Source organism: Equus asinus, chromosome 18 (genome assembly GCF_041296235.1).
Source record: "Equus asinus isolate D_3611 breed Donkey chromosome 18, EquAss-T2T_v2, whole genome shotgun sequence".
Lineage (NCBI taxonomy): Eukaryota > Metazoa > Chordata > Mammalia > Perissodactyla > Equidae > Equus > Equus asinus.
In genome coordinates this window covers 7,110,494-7,129,525 of record NC_091807.1, presented here as the reverse complement: position 1 = coordinate 7,129,525, position 19,032 = coordinate 7,110,494, and positions in this window count along the sequence as shown.

Genomic DNA, 19,032 nt, shown 5'->3' with positions numbered 1-19,032 from the left:
ACATGTCCAAATTTGAAAAGCCTGAAAGTTGGCATAGCTATAATTCTTTACATAATTTATATGTATTGCATAATAGATATTTTTTAAAATGGTAATTATATTTTTAATAAATCAAACATGTCCTTCTCTCACTTCCCTCTCCCACTGTTCTTTAAATAAGAGATGCTGAGAGCTTTAGTAAGAAGTGGGAAAATAGAGTCTGGTTGCATACTTAGTACAAAATAGGCACAGCACAGAAGAAGGAGTAAGTTTAAGGAAGATATAAACAAGAACGAGAACAAAGACACTCACTGTGAGTTTAACCTAGTGCAGAAAGCCACCCTGCATTTAGGTTGGAGGGAGGCGAGATCAAATGATTGCACCCTTATGTTTTTGAAAAGTGTATTGACAGCAGCAGTTACACTGGAGGAAATCCTAGTAATTCCTGCCTGTGACATCGGGTTTGACCACTTCTACCTGTCAGCCTCCTGTGTTTCGGGGGAGGGATTTGACAGAGAGCACAGTGCAGACTCTCAAGGCACTGAGAGTAGCTGAAATGATGTGGGCAGCCACAGACAGGTGTGCAATATTCAGTGGCACAGCGATTCTGTCTAGCTCTGTGTGTTAACAAAAGAAATTCAGTTTAGCCACTCCTTTAGCTAGAAGGAATAATCGAGAGGACATGAAAATCATTGTCTATTAATTTGAAACTTTACTATAATTCTATAACAGTGACCAAGTAGTTAGTTGGGATGGCCTGGGTTATGCTGCAGTAACAAACTCCAAAATCTCAATAGCAAGCACAGCAAATATACTTGCTCACACAGGTTCTGTCAGAAGTCTGGGCAACAATCCAGGGCAGCTGCCCTCTATGTTATGGACCAGTGATTCAAAATGTTTCACTCCTGCAGCACCTACATCTCAACATGATTCAGCAACAGCAGCAAGATGGCAGGTAAAGAGAGTTCTGGAGAGTCTCTCACTGGCAATCAAATGTTTTGACTGAGAAGTAATACATGCCACTTCCTGTCAGAGATGGTTATTCAGACGCAGTCACGTGATCACCTGACTTCAAGGGGCCAAAAAGTGCAATCCTTGTGTGAGCAATAAAAGAAAAGAGAACTGGATGCAAGTCAGTGTTGGAAATCTCTACTCTACCTAGCGAAGGGTGTATTTCAGATGCAAAAGGAGAGGTTTACCAGAAATAATTAAGGGAACTTATAGAATCATTGAAGAAATGGGAAAAATTCATGATTTTTTTTTCAAATTGTGATATTGTGAAGTTGCTGACATTATCTTGGGCTTAAGGGGAGAAAAGTTACTGTGTATTTCTGTGAGAAATTGAATAGATAAACTATAAATAATAAATTAATAGAAATAAATAAATTATTCTTTTATCAAATTTCTGAAACTGTAATGGATTGCTGAGTGATAACATAGAATCTTAAAGCTAGAGTTTTTCAAGAATGGCTGTGTAACACAGCATTGCAATCATTCTTCTTGTGGATAAGAATCACATACAGATTGCTTAGTCTTTCTCCTTGAAATACTGATTCAATGGATCTATCCTCATGTCGGATATCATTTTATCTTTTTAATGAGAGCTTTGTGTGATTGAGGTTGATGTAAAAATGCTGCAAAATGTATACATATTTTCATTTCTATTTCTGTTGGTTTCTCCTCATTGAAACTACAAAATTCTATGGGTATTTTTGTATAGAGAGATAATTTTCAGCTTTAATATGCAGTTAACTTCAGTGGCAATTATTTCTTGTAAATTAATCTCTAGATGCAAATCTTAAAAGGACAACTGAATAGTAGTAGAGGTGTGTTTTAAAAGAATAATTGGCATCCGGGGGTTGTGAGTGTTGTTCTTCATGCTGTGTTCCATCTGCATCATAGACAACTGTATACCCTCCTGAGTGATCTACCGTTGGTTAATCATATACGAGAATATCTCTATAAATTACAATTATTGTTCTACCTTCTTGAGAGAAGTTAAATTAAGAGAAATTAGACTCTAAGTCCATGCTTCAATATTTCCTCTCATCTACCCAAATATTTCTTGGAGAAATGATATACCTGCCTTCAGCTGTTTAACTCACTGACGATTCTTTCCTTTCACTGAGAAATTCAGTGTTTATTCCTAGAACATGCATGTTACAATAGTATAATGATTGTCTATCTTCTTTATTTGTGGTCAAAATGCCATCTGCTATTAATCTAGCCTTGTTAGAAGAGCGCCATCTAGGACATTACCTATCAATACTCAAATTATTAATCAGAGCATTTTTTTCTACCATAATAAATAATAATAAATACCACAATGAATACCATATTGGCACACTCCTTCAAATTTATTCATGTTTAAAATTAAAAGAATATTATCTATGTGAAATAACTCTAATTCATTCAGATGATTTTTGCATTTCAAAATTTATTACTATACCCTTTATATAATTTAGAGCACTTTATATTACACTTATTATATTATATGTTATTAACTATATGTTATGTTATATTATATGCATATCTTTATATTATGTAACGCTTTATATTAGGGTATGCTGATATTAATATTTGAAGATTTAAAGTTTTATGACTAACATTCTTAAGTTATTTAGAGAATGTAAATTATAAATTTTTTTGCACTTTATGTGCTAAGTGATTAATTTGCATGTTCCTTTCAAAATTTAATTTTAGATCATTGATCAATGTAACTGGATTAGGATTCAAAATAATTTATGTAATTTGATATTCTTTTTTCTTGTGAGTACAATGTATTAAATTGTTAAAAATATGCTGTGGGTGCATGTTTTGACAGAAGTTATTCAATTAAAACATATAATTCCATTATATGGGGTGTATATATGTTTTTTTATCAGACTGGAAAATAGCATAAAAGTATATCTACTAAAATATTAATAATAGTTATCTCCGAATTATGGATTTATGTAACAATTTTCAGTGTACTTTTTAAAGATTTTTACAAAATCTTGTAGGTTACTACATATTTTTTCCACAATTCAGCCTCGGTACTCTCTTTTCTTTTCCACAAACGTCTACAAAGACTAAACTATTTATAGTAAAATGTTCTCTTTAACTGTGTTACAATGAAGCAATATCCATGCATTACCGTGGAAAAACAATTTATAACGCTCCTGCTGTAGACATAAAACAAGCTGATAACTAAGGAACAAACTGGTGTGTGAAAATTTTGACAAAAGATCAGGCAAACATTCCAAGCACACTTATACATTTAATTCCAAATATACGTAAATAAAAGACTAGTTTTCTTTCTTTAAGAAAAATATTGTAGGTTATGCATTTTCTTTTTGCAATAATTTAAGAACAGCTATATTGTGATCCATTTTTTTATATGAAATGTTAATTGCATTGCTTGCTCATTTTAGATATTTGTTGGTCAGGCATTTGCATGCATTGTCTTAATTAATCCTTACAAAATCTTTGTGAAGTATGTACTATTATTTTCCCCAATTTGCCAGTGGAAAATTAAAGCGTGGACATTTTTAAAACTTTACCCCAGCTCACACACTTAATAAGTGGCATCTTTGAATCCAGGAAGTCGCTGTGTTCGGCTCTATATTATACTGAGATCCTAGATAAGACATACTTTCAGTTTTGATTGCCTCTTTGGTCAAGGCTTAATCAGAGATATATTTTAAAGTTATTTTTCCTTTTCATTTAAAGTTACAGTTCAAAATATATAAAAGGTAATATATTGACAATCCTCCCTCTTAACTCTGTTCCCTGTAACCATGAGAATTTTGTCTTCTATAAAATATGTATTCATGTTCTTTGTCCATTTATTCCCCCTATTGAGGTGTTAGTAGTTTTGTAATCGAAATGTAGGCACTCAGTGTGAAAGGAACTTCCCCACTGGCGTGCTGGAGCAATCTGGAGTGGCTTGTGGGTAGCAAGAGAGCTATCTTACTTTCTGGTGTCCAGAAGCCCTGGGTTCTTGGCTGTGCCTCAAACAACCAATCCATTTATTCAAGTGTGTGTGGTGTGGAAAAGTTAGAGAAATAAGCTCTTTGACATAAGAGTTGTAAATATTTTTCTTAGGTTTCTCTTTTTGGTCATTTAATTTGTCTCATGATCATTTTTATGCAGAAATTTAGAATTTTGTACAGTTGATTTTATCAATCTTTTATGGCTTCTGGGATTTGTGTGAAAGTTAGAAAAGTCTTTACCACTTGGGGATTGTATAAAAATGCCACCATGATTTTTTCTAGTATTTTCTGAATTTTTTTATATTTAAGATTTTAACCCTTTTGGAATTGATCCAGGTATATTATATATGACATGGTACATAACTTTACTACAAATATCCCAACCTCATTTATTTCTTCAATGACTTGAGGTATGTTTATTAAATAGACAAGGTGAGAATATATTTTAGCCTGTTTATGGACTTTCAACTCTGCTCCTTGGACCTATTGGTTTATTCATATGTCCCTAGAATGGTCCTAAAATTACTGAGGCTTTATGCCTGATAAAGGAGCCCTCCGGTTATCCTTTGCTTTCATGATTTTTAAGGTATTTATGCTCTTCCTTTTTCAAAGGGAACTTGAGAAGCTTTTCCAACCCAAAAACTTTCTTTTAGGGTTTTTATTTAGATTATGTTACATTCATGATACAATTTATGAATTGGTGCCCTTTTCTTTATTAAGGGTTGCATATAACATGATTTGTCCTGGTTTAATTCTTCATCTTTTGATTTTCTTAGAATAACTTTTGTGCATAGATTTTTTTTTTTTGGTCCAAGATCACCTGTCTTTCAATCTGTACAGCTCATTTTTGTCTTTTAGAAGCATCTTAAAGTTTCAAAAAATTTTTTCATTTCTTGCTAATATTATTCTTAGATTATATATCATTTCTCTAGCTATTAGGAATTGGATGTTTCTTCATTGTATGCGTGTTTAATTTTATTATATGAATGTATTGATGTCAATATATTAAATTTTTACACTATTATTTTTCCAATTATTTGTACTACTTTCTCAGTCAATTCACTCAGATCTTCCAAGTTTAAAATGATATCACTTGCAAATACAGATTTTCTTTAGTCAAAAATTTTTATGTTTTTAACTTATTTCTAGTGTCTGATTATTTTGATAATTACTTCTAAAATGCTTGTTTAGTATGTTTATGAGCTGAGATATATTTTATCATTAAAGAAGTATCTACTATATTTCCTTTTAAGAACAAAAATAAAAGTAGATATAAAGGTTTTTATTTGTCTGTTAAGCATTGATGGGAATTTTCATGTAATATTTTTTCTCAGATTTATTTATTCCTTAGATATTAACAGATTTATCCATTTTGACCCATCTTTTTTCCTGAAATAAACATAATTTGGTCATATTTTGTTATTTTTAATGTATTTCTAGCTTCTTTAATATTTTTATTAATAATTATTTTATTGATAATTGAAAGTGAACTAATGTCTTTTCAATTATATGCTCTTTAATTTTTTGGTAAATTTTCCCAATAAATTTGTGTGATCTGGTTCAATTTTTTTTTGAGAAAGGATTAATTGACTATACTAACTACTTTATTACTTTTATAAGAATCAATGTTTTTATTTATAGTTTTTGAAGACAGTTTTGATAAATCACATTTTTCCAGAAAGCCACCCAAGATTGAAATTGCTGAATGTCCTCTTATGACAAAGTAAAATGGATAGTTCATCTTTGAAGTAGTTATCTTATTTCGTAGAACCAAAATGTGAATTTATTACTTCTATGTCTTTGTTTGTTTTTAAACTTTTTTCTTTTTCTTTTCTTAATTTCTTCTTTCTTCTTTGCTTAAGCTTATTTTACCGTTTTCTGTAACTTCTTGAATTGGTTCTTTGTCCCCTCACCCAATTTCTCTTTTTACTGTTAAGTAAATTCATACAACTATTATTTATGTTTTTTTCAATAACTGGAATCCTGTTATTATGGCTGAGGAAATTTGCGTACTATTCTCCCCTCATTTTTCCTTCTTTTGCATTCAATTTATTGTTAATTACATAATTTCTACTTTACCACATCCTATAATATTCACCTTCTGTTCTGTTACCCTCATACCTCCAAGTGATTTTTTTTCCTGAATTTTGGAGTTATAGTTAATGCTCATTGCCAGTCCTTTTGCTCAACTGTCTCCACACATCTCTTGATTGTCCAAAGTTTATCCTATGGTAACATCTTCAACATGTTATAGAGAGAGCAATATTCATCAGTTCTTCCATATCCAAAACTGCTGTTCTCTTGACTGTTTGCTTGAGTGGTAGTTTGGGTATGAAATCTATAGCAGCTATGCTTTTTCACTGAAATTTTTATAAATAATGCTCCATTTTCTTCACACATTAAATATTGCTGTGGAGAAATCTGAGGCTAGATGGATTGCCCACTCCTGTTTTGTAAGATTTTCATTCTTTTTGTCTTTCTTTTTCTTCTACTGCTAAGATTTGTTCTATTCTGTTATTTTACCTTCTTCTTGAAGATTTACTTTATGAGTATGTGGGTCATTCTTTTCCTATCTTTTATTTCCAGAAGTTTTTCTTCGATCCATTTAATCTTCCTTTTGTCCACATCATTAGGATATCCATATCTAGGGGCTCTTGCTTTGTTTCTCATGACATAGGTTTTCACTTATTTTCCTACCAATTTCAACTGTATTTATGTGAAATATTTTTGTTTATCTTCCACTTTTATTTTGAAAAAAGACAGAATAGTTTATCTGCTTGTGTGTGCCATCCGTTCTGAGGTGTTGCTTTCTTGCTTTTGTTTTTTTTTATGCTACCACTTAACTAAATTCTATCACACTTTGTAAAATTTTTATTTCTTTTATTGTACTATTTATTCTAAAATATTTCTTTTTTTTAATTTGCTTATATTATCTTTGCATAGATTCTGTGTTCGTTCCTTTTAAATAATAAGCAACAAGTAATGGGGATTTAGTGATCTGTTATTTGTGGTGGACTTGGTGGTAGCGAAGTGTCAGGGCCACGTTTCAGGCTGTAATATTTCTTGCGGTACAGTTTTGTGTTTGGGTTCTTGTTGTGCTTCTCCTCATCCAACAAAAAAATACGTTGCATATTTCATAATGCAAAGATTCTCTTCTCTGATGCTACAGAAACACTCTAAATCTGGAAATATTGCTTGTCAGTGAGATTATTTATTTACCCTCATCCCCTCCGTCTTTTGGAACTCAACCAGATCAATGGTGACACTGCCATTAGCCAAGAAATTCCCATTCATGCAGCAGTCAACAAAGATATAAAATTTGTTCTACATCTTGGAGAAATGTGAATTTTGCTACACAAAACTGTTAGGTCTTCCTGGTGCTGAGTTCTCTTTCCATCATCTGTTTGTTCCACTTTTCCTGCACAGACACTGTTGCTTTTACATCTCTGCAGCTTTTAGAAGCTCTTCGGTCATTTTCTCCCATCAGATTGTAAATATTATTTCATTATCTTCTAGTTTCCAGTGTTGTTAATGAGGTGCTTGCCTGATTCTTACCTTTCACAATTAAATTGTTTGGAAGTTATAAGCATTTCTCTGTCTCTCTCCATCTCATTTAGGATTGGATTTAGACAGTGTATTATCTACTAGTTTTTCCTTTCTTCTTCTTCTTTTTCTTTTGGTGAGAAAGATTGGCCCTGAGCTAACATCTGGGCCAATCTTCCTCTTTTATTTTTTCGCTTGAGGAAGACTGTCGCTGGGCTAACATCTGTACCAATCTTCTTCTGTTTTGTATGTGGGGTGCTGGCACAGCATGGCTTGATGCGTGGCGTGTAGGTCCATGCCCAGGATCTGAACCTGTGAACCCCATGCTGCTGAAGTGGAGCATGCAAACTTAACCACTACATCAGAGGTCAGCCCCTAGTAGTTTCTTCTTAATTGCTGTGTACAAGTTTGACTATTATATCTACATAAATTGTTGCTGTTTATTCTGTTTGATGAGACAACTTAAAATTCATCTTTACTAACTATTGCCTCTGCTTCTTTCTCTTTATTTGCATTTATCTAGTATCTCTTCATCCATTTTCTTTTTGTAAACTTACTTTATCCCTTTCTCTAGTCTTTTATCTTAATAGCATAGAGCTAGTTTTCAATTTATTGCTGAAAGTCTCTGTTAATAAGAGAATATTTACATTTACTGGTAGCAATGGAATTATTTGACCTTTTTTTCATTTTAGTCTTTATTGTCTTGATTCCATTCTTTCTCTTTTCCCATATCACCTGTATCCCTCACCAAGAGGACCTTTTCCTCATTCTTTTCATATCTCCATTCTAATAAGTTGTGACTTTTGCTTTTTTATGCTCCTTCCTATCCACTGAACTCTTTCACCTTATTATAATGATTTACTACTTTTAGTTTCAGGGCATTATTAAATTTTCCCTCAAATTATGGCTCTTCTATATCCAGAATCCTTATTCAGCTATTTTTTTTTTTACAAGTCATGCCAAGTCTCTGTCATTATTCATTTAGCTTTCAAACAAATTATCAAGTTACTAATATTTTATATATTCCTAGTCATTTTATAATTACCTATTTTGATTTACCTATATTTTTTACAAAATCAATTTCTCATATTCACTTCTTCTCTTTTTATACTTCCCCACACTTAATTTGTTGTTCTGATAAATTTATTTTTTTAAAGTCTTTTCTTAGATATCTCTTAGAGAGAGTACAGGCGGATATCATCTCTCCTTCCTTGCTTATCTGCAAACATTTGTATTTCATGGTGATAGATGAATGGTATTTTGACTAGGTAGAGAATTATTGGGAACAAACTCCCTTTCCCAAGCATTTTATAAATATTATTCCTTATTGTGTACTTACATAAGGTTATCAACTCCTATTCTTTCTATCTGACAACTTGTTAGAATCTCTATTTACATTTTCACGATTATACCCAGTGTTATATCATTTTCTAATCTACTCTGTCATAAGTTTGGTGAAACTTTCAATCAGAAAGTTTCAGTATTTCATTATTACTTTTTAAATTATTTCCTCTACTTTCTCTGTTCTTTTTTTCCCCCTTCTGACCATTTTATACCAATTTGGTGGTACTTTGAACTCTGGTCTTCTTCTCTGATCATCTGATATTGCTTACATTTTAGAGTCATAAAATAGTTCCATGGTAATATTTAATAGTTATATTTAGTGGGAGAGACAAGACAGAATGTACTTACTCCATGTAATCCAGATCAGGAAGCTCCCTAGTGATTGAAATGCAAGAGAAAAATAAAAAAGTTTAAATAGCAGATTAAACAAAGATGAAAAAAGAATTAGTAAACTTGAAGACAGACCTAAAAATTACTCAATATATAAAAGAGATAAAAAATATGAAAGACATTCAGAATCATGGAGAATAAATGAAGTACAACATACATTAAATCAGAATTCCAGAATTAGATAATAAAGCTAATCAGTGAGAGGAAATATTCAAAAAGATAATAGCTAAGACATTTCTGGAATGAATAAAAACCTTTTTAGAATGAATAAAACGTATTGATAAAACAAAACTTCTGTTTATCTAACACCATTCTAAAATATGTGAAACTAGGAATAAAGATACATATAAGATATGTATCCAACAAACATTTTGTGTCAGATCTCTAAAGCAATTCTCTACTTTCTTTGGTAGACAATAAAAAATCAATGAAGACTGAGTGTCATGATCAAAACTATATTTTAAAAAGATTAATTTACCTGCCCAGTACTTGATAGACTGGAGAAGGAAAGAGACTCAGTTACAAGGCAATTAATACAGTCCGTTGTGAAAGAATAAGCATGTGAACAAGGGTAGCAGCAGATGAGTAAAGATGATGGAACCAGTCAGCAGGCAAATTGAATATTAAGCGAAAAGTCTTTAACAGTCCATAAGGTGGATATTAATGGCTAGGAGAAAACAAAGGAGGAAAGGATGAAGAATATTTGTTCGGTATGAAACTTTTCGGTAGAGTGTTGAGTAGATCATTTTAACTGCGTGTTAGAAGATGAAATTAATCTAGTGAACCAGGTGAGAAGCAGCAAACACCAACACAATTGAATTGTGTGTCAATAGATATCTAGGGCAGCTCAGAATAAAAGAGGAAAGAAATGTTGATTGTGCATGAAAATATGCAAATTATTCAGTGTGGAAATTATTTCTGGGAGAAGATGAATATTATAAAGGATTATATTAACAAAAGAGGAAATAGAATTGGAAAATAAGAATAGCAGATGTTATCTTTTGTTTCCTACTTGTCAGAGCCAGCAAGTCCTGCGTTCTCCACATTATGATTTAAATTCCATCCACTAGGCATCAGGTGTTTGAACTTAATCTCAATACTGGATAGGAAACCTTCAAACAAAAAGTGGCACTGTGCTCTGGAAGCACTGCTACCTTTAGCATTTGAGGGCGTTAAAATTTGAGCCCTGTCTTCTTAAATTCTCCACATACAATTAATCAATATGAATCAGGATATTTGTAGTATTCTTTGAATCTTAAAGAACTGAAAAATTCTTTCCCTTCACTGTTGATCTGTCTATACCTGCATAATCCATACTCCTCATTCTATTCTATATCTACTTGTATAATAATAAAAACATAGACACAAATAATATATTGAAATTAAACTAAATTTTTCCTAAACACTCGGAACTGTATTCTTATTCAAAATCCAGAAATTAATTTTGAAATTCTACTTTAATTTTTCTAACATAAGTAATACTTTAGACATAATTAGAAGCTAACATGAGGTGTCTTTGGAAATCTAAATCTACTTTCTAACTTGGGTACAGCTTCTATTTGAAGAGCTTCTTTTTTGTTTATTTTTATATTACAAATGTGTTCTGTACATGGGGAGGGGGAAATTTCCCCTTCTAGTCTTCCTATGTTCTTATGGCTGGACTAATAATAAAAGTGACACAAAACCTGGAGATTAACAGGAGAAAAAAACAATTTAATATATATGCATTGGAGATCATAAAAATGATGCTTAGAGAGTGAACAAAGACATCTTTTGCACAAAGAAACAATAAATTTGTGAGGAATGACAGGGCAAAGAAATTCAGGTTTGAAGTATGTAATAAGAGAAATTTACACGAAGTTTAGGCTTGAGGTAGTATGTTAGTAAAAGTAACAAAGTTTAACTTATACAGGCTTCTTGGCTCTGAATTGCCCAGCTCTGGTGATAAGGATGTCCATCTCCTGGTCCTGAGAGGGTATCTTTCACGTGGAAGATTTATTTCCTGCTTTCAGGGAGAAGAAACAGAGGAGAGTGAAAATGTGTTCTTTTGCATTGGCTGCTACTTGAGTAACTTTAGCTCAAAATAATCAACATGCTATTGTGGGGTGTTTTGGGGTGGCCTGCCCTGGATGCCAACAGCGTTGTTAAAATTTAACATACTATGTTGGTGAATTATCATGCTCTAATATGCAATCACCTATACATATTTAATGATTTTAATTCATAATATATTTTCGTAGATTTGACCAGAAAATACATTAAATTGATTTAAACACAGAACAACTAATTTCTATTAAAATATCGTATAATTTGACATCCTTATTTAGTTTCTTTGTTGCTAGTGAATGGAAATGAGGTTTGCTTATCACTACTTCATAACAGGTGCTAGTTGATAGCTGGTACTTGTCATAAGACCTCTAGTTATTTGGAAGAACATTCACAAGGATAGTACTTATAGCATCATAAAAATTGACTTGTACTTAAAAAACATTTTTATTTTTGATCACTTGCATATAAAATTATCTCTTTATCCTTATTCTATATTAGTAGTCACTATTGAGATAAAAGCTGATTTCTCCATCCATCAGGCTATATTCTCCGTTATTTCTGACCACACATCTATTATTCTCAGTTTTTGAATCATATTTTTCCCCTTGCCAGAATTATTGCAAAACAACCACCACCAAATATTTCCTCTTTCAAATAAAACAAAAATCATATTATTGAACCAAATTCTTATGAATGAATCTTTTTCTGGACACCAAAAACAATTGCATTGTTCCTGTTATCTGGCATCGCCAGGAAATTAGGTTCTTTAGGGAATTAAGTATTCTTTTACCAGAAACATAATGTATACATGAATGGTCAGATTACAGAAAATAAAAAATATGAAAATATTCTAACAGTAAATACACACACACAATTCATAAATATGTTTTAATACTTCATAAATTACTCCAAAACTTTGCAGTAACTCAAGGTCACCAAGAGTGAGTGTATTAACTATTTCATAGTAAACCTGCATCTTTTCTGCCTCTTTCTTTTCTGTTCAATTGAACAAAATTTTCATTATAATTTTTATTGGGAAAAATAATCTGAATCTTATTTTAGATGTTCTGTGGCATTGAAAAAATAACCTTACTTCATCCTTGTCCCAAGAAATTTAAAGTTTAATTTTCCAGTCATTCAAATATTTCATTTTTATTTCCCAAATCCTCATGTTGTACCCTAATGTCTGAATAAGTCAGTTTTTTAACCTGCATATATTCCTACTCTATCTATAAAAATAATTAATGATATAAAATTTTGTGAATCTTTCCTGCTCCAATTAGACTGAATTGGATAAGGTGTATCCTCCATTGATTCTTTTTTTTTTTTTAACTTTCTCATTTTTATTGAAAAAAATAATGAAACTTTTGGCATTGCAGAAATAGTCTGGGTGAAAGAAAATGGCTTCTGTACATTACATCATGTCCACCACCCGAACACTAATTATAGTGCATCCCCTCACATGTGACCCTAATCACCCTTTTGCCCTCCCCCTTCCCGCCTTCCCCAATGGTAACCACCAGTCCAATCTCCACTGCTATGTGTTTTTTTTTTTTTTTTGTCGTTTTTATCTTCTACTTATGAGTGAGATCATACGGTATTTGACTTTCTCCTTCTGACTTATTTCACTCAGCATAATACCCTCAAGGTCCATCCATGTTGTCATAAATGGCCGGATTTCGTCATTTCTTACAGCTGAGTAGTAGTCCATCGTGTATAAATACCACATCTTCTTTATCCATTCGTCCCTTGACGGGCACCTAGGTTGCTTCCAAGTCTTGGCTATTGTGTATAATGCTGCAATGAACATAGGGGTGCAAGCACCTTTATGCCTTTGTGTTTTCAAGTTCTTTGGATAAATACCCAGCAGTGGAATAGCTGGATCATGTGGTAGATCTATCCTTAATTTTCTGAGGATACTCCAAACTGCTTTCCATAGTGGCTGCACCATTTTGCACTGCCGCCAGCAGTGAACAAGGGTTTCCATTTCTCCACACCCTCTCCAAAATTTGTTGTTTCCTGTCTTGTTAATTATAGCCATTCTGACCGGATTGAGGTGATACCTCATTGTAGTTTTGATTTGCATTTCCCTGATAGCTAATGATGTTGAGCATCTTTTCATATGCCTGTTGGCCATCTGTATATCTTCTTTGGAGAAATCTCTGTTCAGATCTTTTGCCCATTTTCTAATTGGAGGGTTGGTTTTTTTTGTTGTTGAACTGTATGAGTTCTTTGTATATTTTGGATATTAACCCCTTATCTGGTATGTGGTTTGCAAATATCTTCTCCCAATTCTTAGGTTGTCTTTTCGTTTTGTTGATGGTTTCCTTTGCTGTGTAGAAGCTTTTTGGTTTGATGTAGTCCCATTTGTTCATTCTTTCTTTTGTTTCCCTTGCCCGGTCAGACATGGGACTTGAAAATATGCTGCTCAGACCAATGTCATAGAGCGTACTGCCTATGTTTTCTTCTAGAAGTCTCATGGTTTCGGGTCTTACATTCAAGTCTTTAATCCATTTTGAGTTGATTTTTGGGCATGGTATAAGAGAATGGTCTACTTTCATTCTTTTGCAGGTGGCTGTCCAGTTTTCCCAACACCATTTATTGAAGAGACTCTCGTTTCTCCATCATATGCTCTTGGCTCCCTTGTTGAATATTAGCTGTCCATAAACGTGTGGGTTTACTTCTGGGCTCTCAATTTTGTTCCATTGGTCTGTTTGTTTGTTTTTGTGTGAGTACCATGCTGTTTTGGTTACTATGGCTTTGTAGTATAATTTGAAATTGGGGAGTGTGATACCTCCAGCTTTGTTCTTTTTTCTCAGGAATCCTTTGGTTATTCGGGGTCTTTTGTTGTTCCATATAAATTTTAGGATTCTTTGTTCTATTTCTGTAAAAAATGTTGTTGGAACTTTGACAGGGATAGCATTGAATCTATAGATTGCTTTAGGAAGTATGAACATTTTAACAATGTGAATTCTTCCAATCCAAGAGCAGGAAACATCTTTCCATTTCTTTGAGTCTTCTTCGATTTCTTTCAACAATGTTTTATAGTTTTCAGTGTACAGATCTTTCACCTCTTTCATTAAGTTTATTCCTAGATATTTTATTCTTTTTGTTGCAATTATAAATGGGATTGAATTCTTAATTTCTCCTTCTGCTACTTCATTGTTAGTGTATAGAAATGCAACCGATTTTTGTACATAGATTTTATTTCCTGCAACTTGACTGTATTCCTTTATTATTTCTAAAAGTTTTTTAGTGGACTCTTTAGGGTTTTCTAGATATAAAATCATGTCATCTGCAAAGAGTGACAGTTTCACTTTTTCTTTTCCAATGTGGATCCCTTTTATTTCTTTTTCTTGCCTGATCGCTCTGGCTAGGACTTCCAATACTATGTTAAATAAGAGTGGTGACGGTGGGCATCCTTGTCTGGTTCCTGTTCTTAGAGGGATAGCTTTCAGTTTTTCTCCATTGAGAATGACATTTGCTGTGGGTTTGTCATATATGGCCTTTATTATGTTGATGTATTTTCCTTCTATACCCATTTTATTTAGAATTTTTATCATAAATGGATGCTGCATCTTGTCAAATGCTTTCTCTGCATCTATTGAGAGGATCACGTGATTTTTATTCTTCATTTTGTTAATGTGGTGTATCACGTTGATAGATTTGTGGATGTTGAACCATCCCTGCATCCCCAGAATGAAACCCGCTTGATTGTGATGTATGATCTTTTTAAGGTATTCTTTTTAATGTATGATCTTTTTAATGTATTCTTTTATTCGATTTGCTATTATTTTGTTGAGGATTTTTGCATCGATGTTCATCAGTGACATTGGCCTGTAACTTTCTTTTTTTCTGTTGTCCTTGTCTGGTTTTTGTATCAGGATAATGTTTGCTTTGTAGAAGGAGTTAGGAAGCCTCCCCTCCTCTTCAATTTTTTGGAAAAGTTTGAGAACGATAGGTATTAGGTCTTCTTTGAATGTTTGGTAGAATTCACCAGGGAAGCCATCCGGTCCTGGACTTTTATTTTTTGGGAGGTTTTAATTGCTGTTTCGATCTTCTTACTGGTGATCGGTCTATTCAAATTTTCTACATCTTCTTGGTCCAGTTTTTGAAGGTTGTATGTTTCTAAGAATTTATCCATTTCCTCTAGATTATCCAATTTGTTGGCGTATAGCTTTTCATAGTATTCTCTTATTATCTTTGTATTTCTGAGGTGTCTGTTGTAATCTCTCCTCTTTCGTTTCTGATTTTATTTATTTGAGCCTTCTCTCTTTTTTTCTTGGTGAGTCTAGCTGAGGGTTTGTCAATTTTGTTTATGTTTTCAAAGAACCAGCTCTTGGTTTCATTAATTTTTTCTATTGTTTTTTTAGTCTCTATTTCGTTCATTTCTGCTCTGATTTTTATTATTTCCTTCCTTCTGCTGATTTTGGGCTTTGTTTGTTGTTCTTTTTCCAGTACCTTTAGGTGCACTTTTAGATTGTCTATTTGGGATTTTTCTTCTTTGTTGAAGTAGGCCTGAATTGCTACAAACTTCCCTCATAGAACCACTTTTGCTGTATCCCACAGATTTTGGCATGTAGTGTTTTCATTTTCATTTGTCTCCAGGAATTTTTTGATTTCTTCTTTGATTTCTTCATTGACCCAATCGTTGTTCAGCAGCATTTTGTTCAATCTCCACATTTTTGTGGCTTTTCTGGTTTTCTTTCTGTAGTTGATTTCCAATTTCATACCTTTGTGATCAGAAAAGATGCATGGTATTATTTCGATCTTCTTAAATTTATTGAGACTTGTTTTGTGGTCTAATGTGTGATCAATCCTGGAGAATGTTCCATGTGCATTTGAAAAGAATGTGTGTTCTGTGGTTTTTGGATGGAATGTTTTGTATATATCTACTAAGTCCATCTGGTCTAATGTGTCCTCTAAGGAGAGTGTTTCCTTATTGATCTTCTGTTTGGATGATCTATCCATTGGTGTAAGTGGAGTGTTAAAGTCCCCTACTATTATTGTGTTACTGTCTATTTCTCCTCTTATGTCTGTTAATAATTGCTTTATATATTTAGGTGCTTCTATGTTGGGTGCGTAGACATTTACAAGTGTTATATTTTCTTGTTGGATTGTTCCGTTTATCATTATGTAGTGCCCGTCTTTGTCTCTTATTACAGTTTTTGATTTAAAGTCTATTTTGTCTGATATAAGTATTGCTACCCTCACTTTCTTTTCTTTGCCATTTGCATGGAATACCTTTTTCTATCCTTTCACTTTCAGTTTGTGAGTGTCTATAGGTCTGAAGTGTGTCTCTTGTATGTAGCATATACATGGATCTTGTTTTTTTATCCAGTTGGGCACCCTATGGCATTTGATTGCAGCATTTAGTCCATTGACGTTTAAAGTAGCTATTGATAAATATGTTTTTATTGCCATTTTGTCACTTTTTCTTTTTTATGGGTGTTTTAATAGTTCTTCTCAGTTCCTTTCTTTTTCTTTTGCTCTCTTCACTTGTGATTTGATGGCTATCTTTAGTAATATGTTTGATTTCTTTTGTCTTACTTTTTTTCCTACTTGCTGTAGGTTTCTGGTTTGTGGTTACCATGAGGATCCTATTTAATATACTATGCATATAACAGTCTATATTGAGTAGATAGACTCTTTAGCTTGACCTCTTTCTAAAAGCTCTACTTTTTCACTCCCCTCCTCCCACATTATATGATTTTCACAACATATATAGTCTTTTGTTTAGTGTGTGTATATCCATTACCCTCTTATCATTGAAATAGGTAATTTTAGTACATTTGTCTTTTAACCTTCATATTACCTTCACAGGTAGTTGATCTGCTGCCTTTACTATAGTTTTACCTTACAAGTGATTTTATTGCCTGTTTTTTCTTGTTGTTGTTTTGGTTTTTTTTGATAATTTTTTTTCTTTTATCTTTATTTGTGGTCATTGCTTTCCCACTTAAATAAGTCCCTTCAGCATTTCTTGTAGAACTGGTTTCTTAGTGATAATCTCCTTTAATTTTTGCTTGTCTGGGACCTCTTTATCTCTCCTTCCCCATTCTGAATGACAGCCTTGATGGATAGAGTATTCTAGGTTGCAGGTTTTTGCCTTTTAGCACTTCAAATATGTTCCGCCATTCTCTTCTCGCCTGTAGGGTCTCGACTCAGAAGTCCTCTGACAGCCTGATGGGCTTCCCTTTATATGTCACTTGTGGCCTTTCTCTTGCTGCTTTTAGGATTCTCTCTTTGTCTTTAATTTTAGACATTTTGATTATAATATGTCTTGGTGTGGACCTCTTTGGGCTTCTCTTGTTTGGAGCTCTGTGTGCTTCCTGAACTTGGATGTGTGTTTCCTTCCTCAGGTGAGGAAAATTTTCCTCTATTATTTTGACAAATAAATTTTCTGCCCCTTTGTCTCTCTCTTCTCCTTCTGGGACCCCTATAATCCGAATGTTAGCACGTTTGATATTGTCCCAGAGTTCCCTTACACTGTTCTCATTCTGTCTAATTCTTTTTTCTCTTTTCTGTTCTGCTTGGGTGATTTCCTCTAATCTTTCGTCTAGCTCGCTGATCCGTTCTCTGCATATCTGTGAGCATCCTCAGTATATTTTGCTTGAATTCTTTGTCAAGGAGGTCGCTAGTTTCTGTTTCACTTAGTTCTTTTTCTGGTGTTTTGTAGTGTTCCCTTGCTTGGAAAGTATTCCTTTGTGTCCTCATTATGCCTCTTTCTCTGTGCTATTTTCTTTGTACTAGGTGAGTCAGCTATGTCTCCTGATCTTGGAGAAGTGGTCTTATGTATGAGATGCCTTATGAGGCCCAGCAGTGTGCTTCCCTCTCGTCACCAGACCATAAGAGCCAGGAGTGACCCCTTTGTGGGCTACTTGTGTTCTTCTGCTGTGGCAGGGTTGCTCCCACTGCAGGTACCCAGGGAGTCTGATCTTTCCTTCCCTGGCCAACTGTTTATAAATCCGGTTTGGAGGGGCCTCAGCACTGTTGGCTACAAAGTCTATTAGCACACTCTTATTGCAAATGTCCTCTTAATTGAGTTGGTACCCACTATAGCTGGTTGCTAGGCTCAGGGGCGTACAGTTGTGATAAGCCTGAGGCCAACAAGGCTGATGTCAGTTCTCTTAGGAGTACAGCTGAGTGGGGCTAGCCCTTAGCATGGAGGCACTCAGTTGTTTCAGGCTTTGGAAGTTGGGGCTGATCCTTTTTATGGCTATTTGTGAAACACAAGTCTTCTGCCACTGATAAGTCTAACACCACTCTGGACCACATACACTGTCAACATAGTCCTGGTCCCTGCACACTTCTCAACCCCCTGGAGCATACCCCACTGCCACACTGCAGAGGCCCCCACCTCTGCCCCAATGCCCCCCACAGTTCACCTGGTCCTCACACAAGCCCTGCCCCACAGAGGCAGACACCCTTGCCTGCCTATAGAGGATCAAAGCACTCAGTTAATGCAGGCTGAAAAGTAGCCTGAGAGCTTGCTATTAGGTGGGGCCAGTCCCTAGGGGGGGTTGCCTGCCCTGGCTGAACTGGATTAAATCTGTGCTCTAGTGTGTGTGTGGCAGACCCCCGGGCTAACAGCCCAAGGGATGCACCTCAATGGCCCCCACCGGTGTCCGTATCAGCACGCCTGGACCAGCTCAGAACAACGGCCCCCACCAATGTCTCAGTCTCCAGAGAGGATCCTCCTCTCACCAAGATGCCCCCAGAGGCAACCAGGTGAGTCTTGTTTCACCGAAGGACA